Source organism: Quercus lobata, chromosome 9 (genome assembly GCF_001633185.2).
Source record: "Quercus lobata isolate SW786 chromosome 9, ValleyOak3.0 Primary Assembly, whole genome shotgun sequence".
Classification (NCBI taxonomy): Eukaryota; Viridiplantae; Streptophyta; class Magnoliopsida; order Fagales; family Fagaceae; genus Quercus; species Quercus lobata.
The window spans coordinates 52,422,865-52,437,416 of record NC_044912.1 but is presented as its reverse complement, the minus strand read 5'-3'; the positions used below and the strand labels follow the sequence as shown (position 1 = coordinate 52,437,416).

Sequence of the window (14,552 nt, the reverse complement as noted above, 5' to 3'; positions counted from 1 at the left end):
GCTACAACTTTAAAGTGGTCGACAGTGAGTAGAAGAGAAAATGTGGCGAGTTCATGTGAAAGTGATTGTTCACCATTCATAGTCGACTACTTCAAGTTATGGTAAAAGTGGAGGCAAATTGAGTGGTTGTAGAAAAAAGTTATATTTATACATGTAATCTTTCCAATAGTGTATAAAATCTTACCTTTCTACTAAAAAACCAGTAACTGAGGAAGAGCTCAAAAGGCACAAAGGGTAGTACAAGTAGAGGAGAGCCTTTTCTACAACTTGTTAAACCTTTTCTTCAAGCATGGGATCAACAGATGTCATTAGCGTTTCAGGTTAAAATTCCTGATTACAACTTTATAGTTCTACTGGGTCTTACTTCACCATTACAATTTTGCCTATTTCTTTCCCTAATATCAATTATCAATTAACAAAGGAGACCCCAATTGTAAGATAAAGAAGCCATGTAGTGCCTTACTGTTTGTCCGTACTCTGCATATCATCATGATGTTATAAGACAAAGCCTACATTACTGCACTGCCAAGCTTGGGCAACAGCTAGCAATTAAAAAGCTTCAATGCAATTGCATCAAACAATCTGAAAGTGACACACACCGTATATATGGGACAACCACATCAATTCACCTAGATGGAACAACATGACATCTGTTTCCAAGTTCCAAATAAGACAATTGAAAGTTTATAATTCCAAATTGTCAACAAGAAATACCTCAGGCCCTATTTTTCTTAATACAACAAACATAAAAACGAAACTGTTTCTTTAGATGAATTCTCTTTCCTCCTTTTTCTTAATACATTAATCTTCACCATCAAAAATGAAAAAAGTTGCATTAGTTTAATTATTAAGTTTTTTGGGTCTTTCCTTCACATATGTATTCAAATTTCAAATATAGCAGCTTAATAATATTCGAGGTCTATTAGACTCAACAAGAAAACTATGCAAATGATTTCATCATCCTTTTTACAATTGTAAGCCACCACGGCAGTGCAATAAAAATTAATTAAAAGAAGCAAAAGAAAAACTCTCTTGAATCTACCTTTGAAATAGTTGATGCAGTGGGGGAAAAAAATCACATGGCTAGCCTGAGAGAAAACAGCCTCTTTGGTGAAAAATGGTCCAAATTTTCTTCTTTCCTTATGATTTTACAACACTGGAGTTGGACAATCTCTCCTCGCCAATAAACTACAAAGTCCAATAATCGTATCCAGTATGGGGGGCAACTAGCAGAAAAAAGAATCACAAATTACTGGACTCAAATGAAAGAATATGAGACTAATTAATGAATTTTAAAAAATAAATATACTGCTGCCAAAAAAAAAAAATCCGTAAAAGGGAGAGAGATATGGACTTACAAAAACTTCAGAGAAAAAGGATATTATCAGCTGTACAGATTCATCAAGGCTACTACTTTCACTGGGATTCCTCTTTTTCGGAATCAGTGTTACCTTGTCCTTGTGTTCTTAAATTTTCAATCCAATTTCCCAAATGTCGAATGGATCTTTCAATTAGATTAGGGAGCTATATCCTCTTTGGGTGTGGTACATCTACCTCATTAGAGGTACCTTCTCCATTGGTTCCATCATAGTCATCACGGCTTCGCTTAGTTTTGGTATTAGTTTTGGTATCTTTTGCTAAACCTTCGAATCATACTCATAAGGAGTGCTGCTACAGCTGCTGCTGCACCGGGCATAGTTTGGTTCAGATCTTCAACGTCTTGCTCGAATATCAAACGGCCCCCGCATTTCATAACCTCCAATCCTGGACCATTGTGTGTAAATTTAATCTCAATCTGTGTGAATATATCAACTTCTGCTTGACTCAATTTTTCTTTCCATTCCTTATTGAATGATTGAACAATGGGATGGTAATTCTGCAATAAGTGATACGTTTCAACCTCACCAAATTCTTCCGAAAAACAAAAGTCACTAACCACAAATTTATCGCTTTTCAATGAACACCGAAGTATATGTGTAGCTCTATAACTTCTAAAGTTGAACAATGAATTAAGTTGGGGAAATGGATGATGCTGGCAGAATACAAAAACAGCGCACACAGTGACTCCCATCAATTTATTACATAAATTTGAAGGCACTTGCAGATTCATTGAAGCCCCTACGCTTTGATGGGTGAACCATTTCGGAATTTCTCTTCCAGGAATAGCGAACTGATGACTTCTTTTCCTCTGAAACTTACAAAATTACAAAGTCATGATATTTAGGGGGGGGGGGGGGGGGGGGAGAGAGAGAGAGAGAGAGAGAGAGAGAGAGAGAGATAGACAGACAGACCTGAGACTGAAAGTAATTTCTTAGCATTGCTAAACACATGTCAGGGTAGTCTTGATAGTCAATCAGTTTGATACAATTGATAAGATGAATAAACGGATGAAAATTGGCATCAAGTCTTAATGGTAATGTATCCAATGAGGTACAACCATCAGCATATATATCTTCAATATTTAATGGAAGCTGTGGCAAAGATCGAAGATGTGTGCAACCACTTAGAAGAAGAGACTTCATATTAGATAGTCCAGTGATACTTTTAGGAAGGCCAACAAAATTATTTCCCCTAAGATCCAAATGACTTAAAGAATGCAAACAACCAAGACCATCAGGGATTGCCTAAAGATTGCAATAACTTAGATTCAATTGGGTCAAAGACCATAAATCAGAAAGAGAATGCCCTAACATGCCCGTGGGATCTACTCTTCTTTTTTGCATTAAAGTAAAACTGAAGAGTTTATTTGATGATACAGATGATAAGCCTTCACATCCACGAAGAGATAGTACTTTGAGATTTTTTAAGAGAACAAATGAAGAAGGTAATTCTATTATAGCAGTTTCACTTACATCTAGCTCCTCCAGACCTTTGATATTCCCCAAATTCTCTGGCAGTTTATTGATTTTTGAGCAGCTGGACAAAGTGAGAATTTTTAGAGACATCAAATAACAACAAACATTTGGAAGACTTAAAAGGTTTTTGTAGTCTCTTAGATCCAACTTAATAAGGCCAGTTAAATGCTCCACTGACAATGGTAGTTCTTTTATGGCAGTCTCATTCAAATAAAGTTCTGCAAACTTGACATATTTCCCACAACCTTTGGAAACTTCTTTAGTCTTGAACAACTAGAATGAATAAAAATTTCAAGAGATTCCAAGTTGTTCTTGGGTGGCAGGCTCTTAAGGCACTTGCAACCATTCAAATCCAATTGAATAAGCCATTTGAGATTTCCAAGAGATGCATGAATCTTAGATAGTCTTATACAACGTTGAAGAATCAGCTGCTTAAGAATTGGGGCTCCACTAAGGTTTGGCACCTCAATCAAGTTTTGGGAGTCACTTAGGTCAATAAATCTTAACTCGTCTAAATTTTGTTATAAACCAAAAAAATTATTAGATAAACTCAAGTATTAATGAAAAGGAAGAAGAAACACATTTGCTTGAGTGAAAATCTTACCATAATTCCTTTACACAGTTGTTTGACGCAACTGCAATGCATTCTGAGTTCAACAAGTTTGTTTAGTTGAAAACTAGTTGGCATGGATTTAAAAGGATATCCATGCCATTCTATAATGCGTAACTCATCAGGAAGATAATTAAAGCTTTTCGGAAGTTGCATAGTACCATTTATGAAGTATTGTGGAAATTTCTCATTTCCAATTTTAAGCAATCTCAAATTTTTCATCTTTGAGAAGGCTTCAGCATGCAAGTGTTCCATTTTTTGAATAGGTAGTTTTAGCATTATGCCTTCAATTGCCTCTGTTCCCTAATAAATGAAAACAATGAATTTAGAATAATTGGTAAATTCTTGGAAAATTATATAGTAACATATATACTTCTTAAAGTTCTGGTTTATACTAGTCAACTTACAATATTATTCTTCAATACACGAATGACATCCTTACAAATCCATAACCTACTATATCCACCAGGCTCTCTAGGGGATTTGCGACGAACGATTTCTTGACCCATATCTTGTAGCAAATCATGCATCTCTAAAGCACCATTTTCATCAATGGTTATGAGAGATTTTTTCATAAGAACACCAATATTGTAGTCTGGATAGTAACCAAAATTTTGTAGTACATCTCTTATGCAATCTTTGTTCTCTCCTTTGAAAAAACATGCAATATCTAAAAATAATTCTTTCTGCGTATCCATTAGCCCATTAAAACTTATTTGAAGTATATCCATAACATTTTCATCAAATTCTGCTTTTAGTTTATTTAGGGCACTTTTCCATTCATCCATTGTTTTATCAAACAACAAAGAACTTAAAACTTTAAGAGCTAAAGGAAGGCCTTTAGCATAATTCACAAAGTCCTTAGACAAATTTACAAAATTTTTGCCAGGATGAGGTTTATGGAAAGCTTTCCAACTAAAAAGCTTTAAAGCATCATTGTCACTCAACCCCTTGGATGTATATATATCATTCACACCACATCTTGTCAATAAATGACTATCTCTGCTTGTTACAATGATTCAATGATTCTACTCCCTGGACCAAACCAATCATGTTTCCCTACTAATGCTCCTAATTGTTCTTCTCCATCTACATCATCAAGAACAATAAAGACCTTTTTATTATGTAGTGTATTCCTTATAACATTGATTCCCTCACAAACATTCCATATATTTATTTCACTTTCCATGAGGATCTTAGAAAGAAGTTGTTTTTGTAAAGAAACTAGATCTTGATTTTTAGTTTCTTCTCTAACATTAGCAATAAAGTTACTAGCTTCAAAGTTACCAAAAATTCTTCTATAAATTTCTTGTGCAAGAGTTGTTTTGCCCATTCCGCCCATCCCACATATCCCAACAAAGTGAACACCGCCCAATCCTTCACTTAAGTATGAATCTAATATTTTCTCCACACAGGAGTCCATTCCAACAAGGTCCTTAGAAGCACATGGGAGTTTGTGATACAACTCACTAAATATCCTTCCAATGATTTTTTGGATAACTATTGATTCATGCCTACAAAGAAAATAGCAAAACAATAATTTTGATGACATAGAGCTAGACGCATTAAAGACAAAACATTCACCATAGACATAATCTTAGCTTCGTTTAGCCGCATAACTAGTGCCTAATTATATTTAGAAATTCATTACTATGTATTATGGGGCCAATTTTAGAGCTATTAGGGGCCAAATTTATTGCAAGGTTGTAAAGTATATACTTGCATGATTAGAATCTAGTTCTACTAGGATTAGAATAGGGTTTGTTAGGTTCTAAAGACTTAGGTATTTATGTATTTACAACTCTAATGTGTATTGTTGGCAAACCATGATCAAAACAATGTGTTTAGAAGTGTTTTAGTCTTGCTCAAAGTTGTACGTTTTATGTAAAGTTGGAATCGAGCTAATGTAGAAAGTATTATGCATTTTGGCTTGGCTCGATCGATCGAATCTCGGGCAGAATGTTTTTTTTTTTTTTTTTTTTTTTTTTTTTTTTTTTTTCAGATTTCCAACTCAGTCCTAGTTGTTTAAAACGTTTTAGGGTTTTCTAATTTGTCATAAGTATAAAAGGCAAACCCTAGCCACGTTTTAGTGTTGCTCATATTGCTGTTTGTGTAAATCTCTTGTGAGATCTAGAGAAGTTTTCATTTATACAAACTTAGGATTTTCAAGGAGGAGATATTATCTACACCTTGATGATCAATTCGGTTGCTGCCATTGAAGCTTAAAGAAAACACAAGCTGGTGTGCTTGTATCTGGTGGTGAATCCAAGAAAGAAGGAGTCCGTGGATTCGGAGTTTGCACGTGGTCGTGTCAGTAAGTTCTACTGGTTGGTAGCAATAAGAAGTTGAGCGTGGGGACTTGTAAATCTTATTGTATGAACTTCGATTCTTTCAAGATAGTGGATTCAAGTTTACCTTGAGGATAGCTAGGTCAAATCCTCCCCAGGTTTTTACCGGTTTGGTTTCCTGGGTGATCATATCTTGTATTATTTATCTTTCCGCTGCTTTGCATGATATGTTATTTGTGATTGTGATAACCTAGATTTGTTAAATTGGACTAAGTAACAACTTGGCTAATTGTGTTTTTAAGGGGTCTAAAAACTATCAGGGTTAGTCAAGGTTATTCTACAAAGAGTTAAATACTCTCTTATCAGGTGGCCAAGTAACAAAAAAAAAGAGTAATAATAAATAAATTCTAGAAAAAAAAAAAGAGTTGACCATAAATAACATTATTTCAAAGAAATTCATACCTATCCTTTAAATCCCATCCAACAAGATTAGCAACTTTTATCAGAGTAGCTTTCCACGTTTGTACATTTTCTATGTTATCCTTGAAATTCTCTTCATGTTTAGCAAAGGCTTCTCCAAAAGTCCCCCCAAGATTTTGCACATCACTAGGATCTACGTAATGAAAAATAGGTAGAACTACCAATCCTGTCTTTTCCATGCACTCAACGATCTTTGTTAGTTCAATCAAACACCACTTTGAAGAGTTGTAGTCTCTTGATAGAATAACGATAGCAAATCTCGATTCTTCTATTGCTTTCAAAAGCTTTGAGGTAATAGATGTTCCTTGCTTGAGTTTTTCATCGTCACTAAAAGTAGATATATCTTTTTGTTTCAAACCAGTGTATAGATGATCTGTAAATTTTGTGCGGGTGTCTTCGCCTTTGAAACTAAGAAATACATCATATTTCCATCTTTTGAAAGAAGAAGAAGATGCGGATGGAAGAAGAGCCATAAAGGAAATGGATGAGCATTGAGATTACAGTTTCTTGAAGTTGCAAGTTTGACTGAAAACCCTAAAAAAGGCGTCTTGGTGAACGCATATGGAAGTCTATGTTTATAACTTTAAGGGCCTGTTTGGCAAGCATGTTCAAACACAAAACTACACATTTTAAACAACATTATACATATTTCCACGTAGTTTTTCATTCACACGTATATCAAAACACCCAAACAATATAACTCAAACTACTCTCCCATATAGGCCCTAAGAGTGAGAAGATGGGTCAAAAGTTATTTTCTAAGACCCATCAATTAATTTTTTTATTTTTTATTTTAGTTGGTGGGCAAGTGGGCATCCCACTATAAATTGTTGCATAAAATATTTCTTTATTTCATTATCAAACCAACTTTTGTTTTTTTCATAGCAAAATACCTCCATTTGCGCAGACCTCCATGTGCACAACAGAATACCTGGAGGTAAGAGCATCTCCAACAGTCACTGTAAAGCTATTTTTGGACCACTAACAGCTACTGTTCACGCCCCAACAGCTTCTCTAAACACACAAATTCTCCAAAATTTTTTTTGGAGTTGCTACAGTAATTCTCTTAATTTAGAGAATACTGTAGCAACTCCAAATCATTATTTTCTCTTAAAAAAAAATACCCGGTTGAATAAAAAAATATTCTTTCTCTTTCCTCCTCTCTTCCTTGATCATCTGTCTCTCTCTCAAACGGTAACACAATCAAAACACAAACACAATAATAGATCAAAACACAATAACAGATCAAGAATAGGGAAAAATACAAATTTAATTAGAACAAAAAATCTAAAATCAAAACAAAAACAACAGATCAAGAGCATGAAAGCCTATCTAAGCTCCATTGTAACAACAAAGTGAATCAGAACAAGATAAAAAAAAAAAATAGATGAAGGCCATGTCGGCTGTGTGTGTGTGTGTGTGAAGTGAGCTGAAGGGGAAAGAAAATAGAAGTAGAAATAGAAAAAGTAAAAAGAGAGAGAGAGAGAGAGAGAGAGAGAGAGAGAGAGAGAGAGAGAGAGAGAGAGAGAGCTGAAGAAATGATTCGGAATGAGCTAGAAGAAAAAGAAAAAGAAGGTAGATAGAGGAAAGGAGTGGGATACGTGGGTGGTGGAGAAAAAACCAAGAGAAAAAAAAAAAGAAAAAGAAAAAAGAAGAAGAAACGTGTCCAAATGGTGTGAAGGGAAAAATAATATAAAAAATAAGAAATTGTAATTAAGAAATGCTACCATAATATTTTCACAATAAATTTTAAGTAACGGATTGTTATTAGATAATATTGGCAAGTAAAAAAATAATTTCAGTAGTGGGTTCAAATTAGAACTAGTAACAACTTTCCATATAAATTTTGTTGTGAAATTATTGCGTAAAATGTTGTGAATATAACACTTCTCATTGAAAAATATAGTTGTTAAAAAAAGAATAAATGATAATTAAAAAAGAATAAACAATGAATGAAGAAATAATATTTAAATGAGATAGAGAATGTGATAGAGAATCTGTTGGAAAGTGTATTTGAAAAAATGAGTAGGTAAAAGTTAAATGTCACTGTTCATTCTCCAAACAGTACAAAAATTTGGAGAAGCTGCTGGAGATGCTCTAAGGGCCACTTGCACACGGAATCTTGCAGAATACCTTGTATAAAGATTGTTTTCTATTTTTTCCAATATTTAGTAGCATAAAAAAAAAATGATTCAAAAGAAAATGATTTTTTGTCAACATAAAAAGTATGGCTAATTTTTAGAGTTGTTTTTCACTAATTTTTTTAGAAAACAACTATATCTCACAGCTAGCAAACATAGAAAAATGAGATAATTTTATAAAAAATATTTTTTGGAAAATGACTCATTTTCTGGAAAACATTATTGCCAAAACCAAAAGAACGTTAGTATGTGCTAATTTTTAGGGAAAAATGTATCAAACCAGTGTGAGATATATTTAAGAGAAATGATATGTCCACAACATTTTCATAATATTTTTACAACAAATCTTAAGTGGCAAGTTGTTACTGGTTGTTATAGTTGGGACAAAAAAGTAATCTTAATGTTAGATTTAAATTTGAATCAATAACAACTAATCACCTATGATTTGTTGTGAAAATGTTGTAGATGTAGCACCTTGCTTTATTTAAATAGTGAGTGCTAATTCTTAGGAAAAAAGTTTCTATGGTAGGTTTTTTTTTTTTTTTTTATTATTATTATTTTTTTATTGAATTTTGTTGAATTACAATTTTAATCCTATTTTTAATTTTTTTAAGAATAAGAATTATCTAATTAGATTAGGGGTATTTTTGACATTTTTTTGAAGTTATAACTAACTTTTTGAATCCTCTTAATATATAGAGAAGAGAAGAGATAGCACCGTACACTCTTGGTGTAATGGTCACTCTACAAGTATAAGTGCTTGTGGAGTATGGGGGGTAAGGGCCCGGGTTCAATCTCCAAGGGGGAGCTCCACATACATACACACTTAGATTAGATTAGAATAAAATTTCCATCTTGTATAAAAAAAATAAAGAGAGAGAGAGAGAGAGAGAGAGAGAGAGAGAGAGAAGAGAAGAGAAGAGATGAGATGAATGCAATAATAGACACGGTGAAAGGGGCAAGCAGTTAACATCGTCTGTTGGAAGTAATTGTAATCACACGGTTTGCTTAGCCGTTTCAGATAAAGAAACTTTTTGCATAAGCAATAATGCTACCAGCATAATTATTATTATTACTAGTCGTAGACCCGTGTATTGCGTGTGATAATTTTTTATATAGTTACTATTTTAGTCCCTAAAATTTATAAAGAATTATATATAGTTTTATCATATTTTTTATAATCTTGTCTATAACGTTTTTTTTACCATTGTCATATATTTACTGGTTGATGATTTGCATAATATAGACATTAAATAAGAGGTAGAATTGTTCATTAGATTTTTTAAAGTCATGGTATATGAAGATTATGATTATATATATAAAAGGTTAAATGAAATGTCAAAAAATGAGATTATAAAATTTTCCTACCTTATTTCTAATTTAATTTCTAAATTACTGAAGAACATCTCATTTTTAGTTATGATAGGAAATATAATTTCCCTAGTTAGAGTTTGATTAGTTTTAAGTTTAAAATTTATATTATTATATTTAATTGTTGATTATTGATTTAATTAAGTGAATGTAATGGTTGATTTTATTGCACTATAAAGTTTTCAATATCCTTTATACAGTCATCTCTATTTTATTTCTTACTCCTCTTGACCACTTTTTTATTTTCCAAGTAACGGTTACTAATTGACGTTTGATTTTTTTTCTTTCTTCATTTATTCTTTATTACTTTGTATGTTCCCTTGCTAGTTATAATTTTTTTGGTTATCAATAAGAAATAGATATTATGGATGACTTAAATAATTATAGATGTAGTTACATTAGTGGTATGTCAAAGGTTCTTTTCCCCTTTCTGAATTTTCAAGGAAATATGAAAGGCATTTCTCTAGTTTGGTCTCAATCAATTAAGACATCCATAATATTTTAACGGAAGTAGTAATGAGTCTTAAATTTTATTTTATTTTTTTAATGTATGAAGTGGTTAGGTTAGTGGTATGTCAAAGTAATTAAAAAAAAAAAAAATTCCAAGGAATGTAAAAGGTCTTTTTTTGAAAAAAGAAATTGTGACTTTTTAAATTGTAGAAATAAGATTGTTTTAATTACCGTTTATTGATTTCATTATTTAGATATAAACATCTAAATTAAAGTAGATAAATATATAAATGCAATATTATATGTAAAGTTACAATCACACAAGATAAATATGTATAAATAATTTTTTTTTGGTTTTTGATTATTCAAGAATCATTATTTCATTGTTTACTTATAAATATCTAAATTAAAGTTTTTTTTTTAATAGAAAAATCTAATTAAAATAGATGAATATGTAAAGGTAAAATTATATGAAAGGTTAAAACTATATTATTAATATAATAGAAGCATTATATTATTATATATACTATATGTATAATACAGTAGGATAATATTTAATAATCAAAGAGAATAAAAAAGATAACAACTTAAAATACAAAACTAAATCACATCAACCCAAAGTAGAATTCTAATTAACACAGAAATTCATTAACCTAAAACATGGATACAATAAAAAGAAAAAATCAAACAAAAAATGAAAAACAAATTGTGAGTGAGAGAGAGAGAGAGAGAGAGAGAGAGAATTAACCATTTTTGTATGAGAAAACTATGCATAAAATGGAAAAGAAAATGTCAAATTTATAGCAAGATGTTGAGAATAAGAATAGTCAAAATAAAAAAAGATGAAAGGATAGAGAGAGAATGATATAAGGTAGAAAGTAGTAGGGAGATGAAGAGGTAAAATGGGGGGAGAGTTTTGGAAAATTAATAATAAAAATAAAGGTTAAAAGATATTTTAATTTTTAAATAATGGAGTTTTTAAGTTACCATAAATGAAAAAAATGTTTAAAAATATATATAGGAAAAATTGGAAACAAAAAAGATAATAATGACATGATTGTTGACGTGTAATTTTTTTTTGGAACACGAGTTCATGGAACTCGAGTTCCATGTAAAGTACTCGAGTTCCATGAACTTGAGTACCATGTGATGTAAAGTAGTCGAGTTCCATGAACTCGGGTACCATGTGAAGTACTCGAGTCCATGGAACTCGAGTTCCTTGAAAAAAATTCAAGTGGAACTCGAGTACTTCACATGGTACTTGAGTTCCTAGAACTCGAGTTCCAAAAAAAAAAAAAATTTCCTAAGTCCACGTTCGCTAAAACTTGATGTTCCAAAAATTGAGTTTTACATTTGGAACTCGTTTTTTAGAAAATCGAGTTTCAAAACAGGGGCATTTCCCTAATTAGTTTAAGAAATAGGGAAAAATACTGGATTTTTTGTGTGAAAGGGGCATTTGCCCATTTTGGCCTAGATATTGATGTTTACAACTAATTTCAAAATGGTTGAAGTGGCCATGACTCGTGAATAGAAAAAACAGTGGTTTCGTAAGTGTAAATTATGTTCACCACTCATAACAATTATGAAAATTGTGTATGTAACATTACTTTTATACAAAAGAGTAAATGTGGACCCCTCTTCAAGGCATCTTTCTAGCAAAACAAATATTGTGAAATCTTTGTGTGCATCTGGATCCCTCTTCGATGCATATTTTTTTATAGATGAAATTCAAGCTTTGTACTGTGATCCTTGTAAAATGAGCTTTAGGAAATTTTGTATTTTTCTTTTATTTATTTCTTTGCTCTGAAGGCTGAGTAGGGCTGTAAACGAGCTGAGCTTTGTCGAGTAGTGCATGTTCAAGCTTGGTTCGTCAGGAAAAATTAAAAGCTTGAGCTTGGCTTGAGCTTGTGACAAGCTTAAAGATAGTGTTTGAGCTTGAGCTTGTGGGAAAGCCAAAAAGCTTGAGCTTGGCTTGGCTTGGCTTGATTAATTAGTCAAACCAAACTTTAGCTTAATATCAAGCTCAAACTCGAGCTCAAGTCAAGTTTTTGAGCTTGAGATCTAAACAAATTACATTATTAAATGCTTAAATATCTAAAATTAAGAAACAAGAAAAAGAAAATAGTATACTCATTTTATCATGCACCTAGTCTTACTTATGATTAGCCATTATTCAAATTAATAATTTACATAATTAAATTATTCATTCATTGTTTCTTTCTACAGCTTCAGCAATTGTACAAAATACAATTTTTACATTCACGTTAGATGGTAAAGAACTAGAAAAATACCTATTTGTAACTATTATGAATGAGAAAATACTAACATGTTTCATAACTTTATTTTAGATGATTGATAGGGAAGGATCATATGTGGCCTACTTAATTATTTATTTATTTTTAAATGTAACTATAGTATAAAGTGGTTCTTGATTAGTTTAAAGGGAAGGAAAAAATTAAGGTAATATAGGTAGTGGTCTCATGTTGGTCATGCCATTATTAAGATATGTGTAATGAGTATATTTAGCTAACACATATAAACTTATAAATGAATCTATACTTGAATTGTTGTGTATCAAGCCTAATAGCTCACGAGTTTGTTCGTGAACAAATTTTTTTGCTTGGGCTCGGCTTGTTTATTAAACGAGCCTAAAACTAAGGCTTAAATTTGGCTTATTTATAAACAAACAAACATGAACAAGTTTTTTATCAAGTCGAGCCCGAGTTGTTCATGATCAGCTTGGTTCATTTATAGCCTTAGCTGAGTTGCATCTATAAGCTGCATGTTGTTCTAAGAAAAAATTTTGGGGGGAGAAAAAAATTGTCCCTTTCAAAATTAAAAGTGTAGACTTCCCAAGGGAGTCAATACTGTATCGGAGACTGTACCGGTTTGGTCAGCGGTACGATATATTTCGGATATCGGTCAATGCTAGTGTACCGTTTCGGGTTTATCGCTATTTTACTAACATGGGTGTAAAAATTATGTTAGTAAAAGTCAAAGTGTAAAAAAAACTCATTTAAATATCTTTGATCCTTAAGTTTTAGTTAAAATACTATCTTTTAAAATTCATTATACATTGATATTATTTTTAATTATTATTGTTAATAATACAAATTTTTTTTGGATGACACATGGTAGTAGGTTTTGTTAATTATTATTATTATTACTATTATTATAATAAATCCATTAGAAATTGATATATTTGGTAATTGGTGTACCGTAGTTCAAGTTAAAAATAAAATACATAAATAAGAAATAAATAAAAAACTTAATAAAAGGAAGTTAAGATTGAATTCATCTTCACGTGAGTGGGTGTATGACACGCAAAACAATAAAAAAAAATATAAATTATTTTATTCAAATAAATTAATAATAATTATGGGGCTGAACTGCTGAAGTTAGAAGCAAAGTTGGGTAAAGCTGTCAAGCAGATAAAACAAAAAGCTCAAAACAAAAGAAACTGAAAAGACAAACTAAAACAAAACAAAAGCCAAGAACTGAAGAAAGAGGGTCTGGGTTATTTAACGAAGAAGAAGAAGTGGGAGGAGAATAAGATTGGCAAAATGGGATTCCGGCAACGTGGCGGTGACTTTCTGGCGGCGGCAGCAGCATAGTGAGGGACTGTAAGTTAATATGTTACTGAAAGAGGAGAGAGATACTGGATTTGAAAATTTTTCTTTCTTTTTGATCTGAAAGTCATGTTCCTGTACGATATGATTTTTTCGGCCGAAGCATGATATTTCGTCCGGCATAGCCGGAACAACCCGGTATGACCAGTATTTGAACCGGAACGAAACACATGTGTTTTTGTACCGTTTTAAGCTCCGGTAAGGAATATATCGGCCGTACCGGCCGGTACAATATTGTATCGACTTCCTTGAGACTTCCACAATATTTTAAGGTGCCCCGTCCCTCCTTCCTCTCCCAAAGAAAGTGGTGGCTAATCTATATATATATATATATAAAACCGAAACTTTTGAAACTCTCACAATTTTCCACGTCAGCACACTATTTAAATAAAATATATTTTCCACGTCAGCACAATATTTAAATAAAATATATTTAAATAAAATTACTACACGCTATTTTGCTACTACTAAAATATAAAAACCCTAGAACTCTTCCCATCCCCTAAGAACCTACGCAAGGCATTTGTTTCAACCCGGTGGAGAAACCTTTGCAGAATATGCATGGAACAACTATTCGCCAACAAGACACTTGATGCTAACCAAGCTATAAGGCACAAGAAAGTGCAAGACGCCCTAGCTGATACTCATCAAAGCAGTGAGGCAATAGATATTGGGAGAGCTGCTTTCAAGACCACACTTAATCTATTATCAAACACTATTTTTTTGGT

At 32.1% G+C, this 14,552-nt stretch overlaps 1 pseudogene; it reads right to left on the bottom strand.

The window, feature by feature from the left end:
- Window positions 1-1,618: 1,618 nt before the first annotated feature.
- On the bottom strand, window positions 1,619-6,706 carry LOC115962001 (annotated as a pseudogene).
- Between the last annotated feature and the right edge of the window lie 7,846 nt (window positions 6,707-14,552).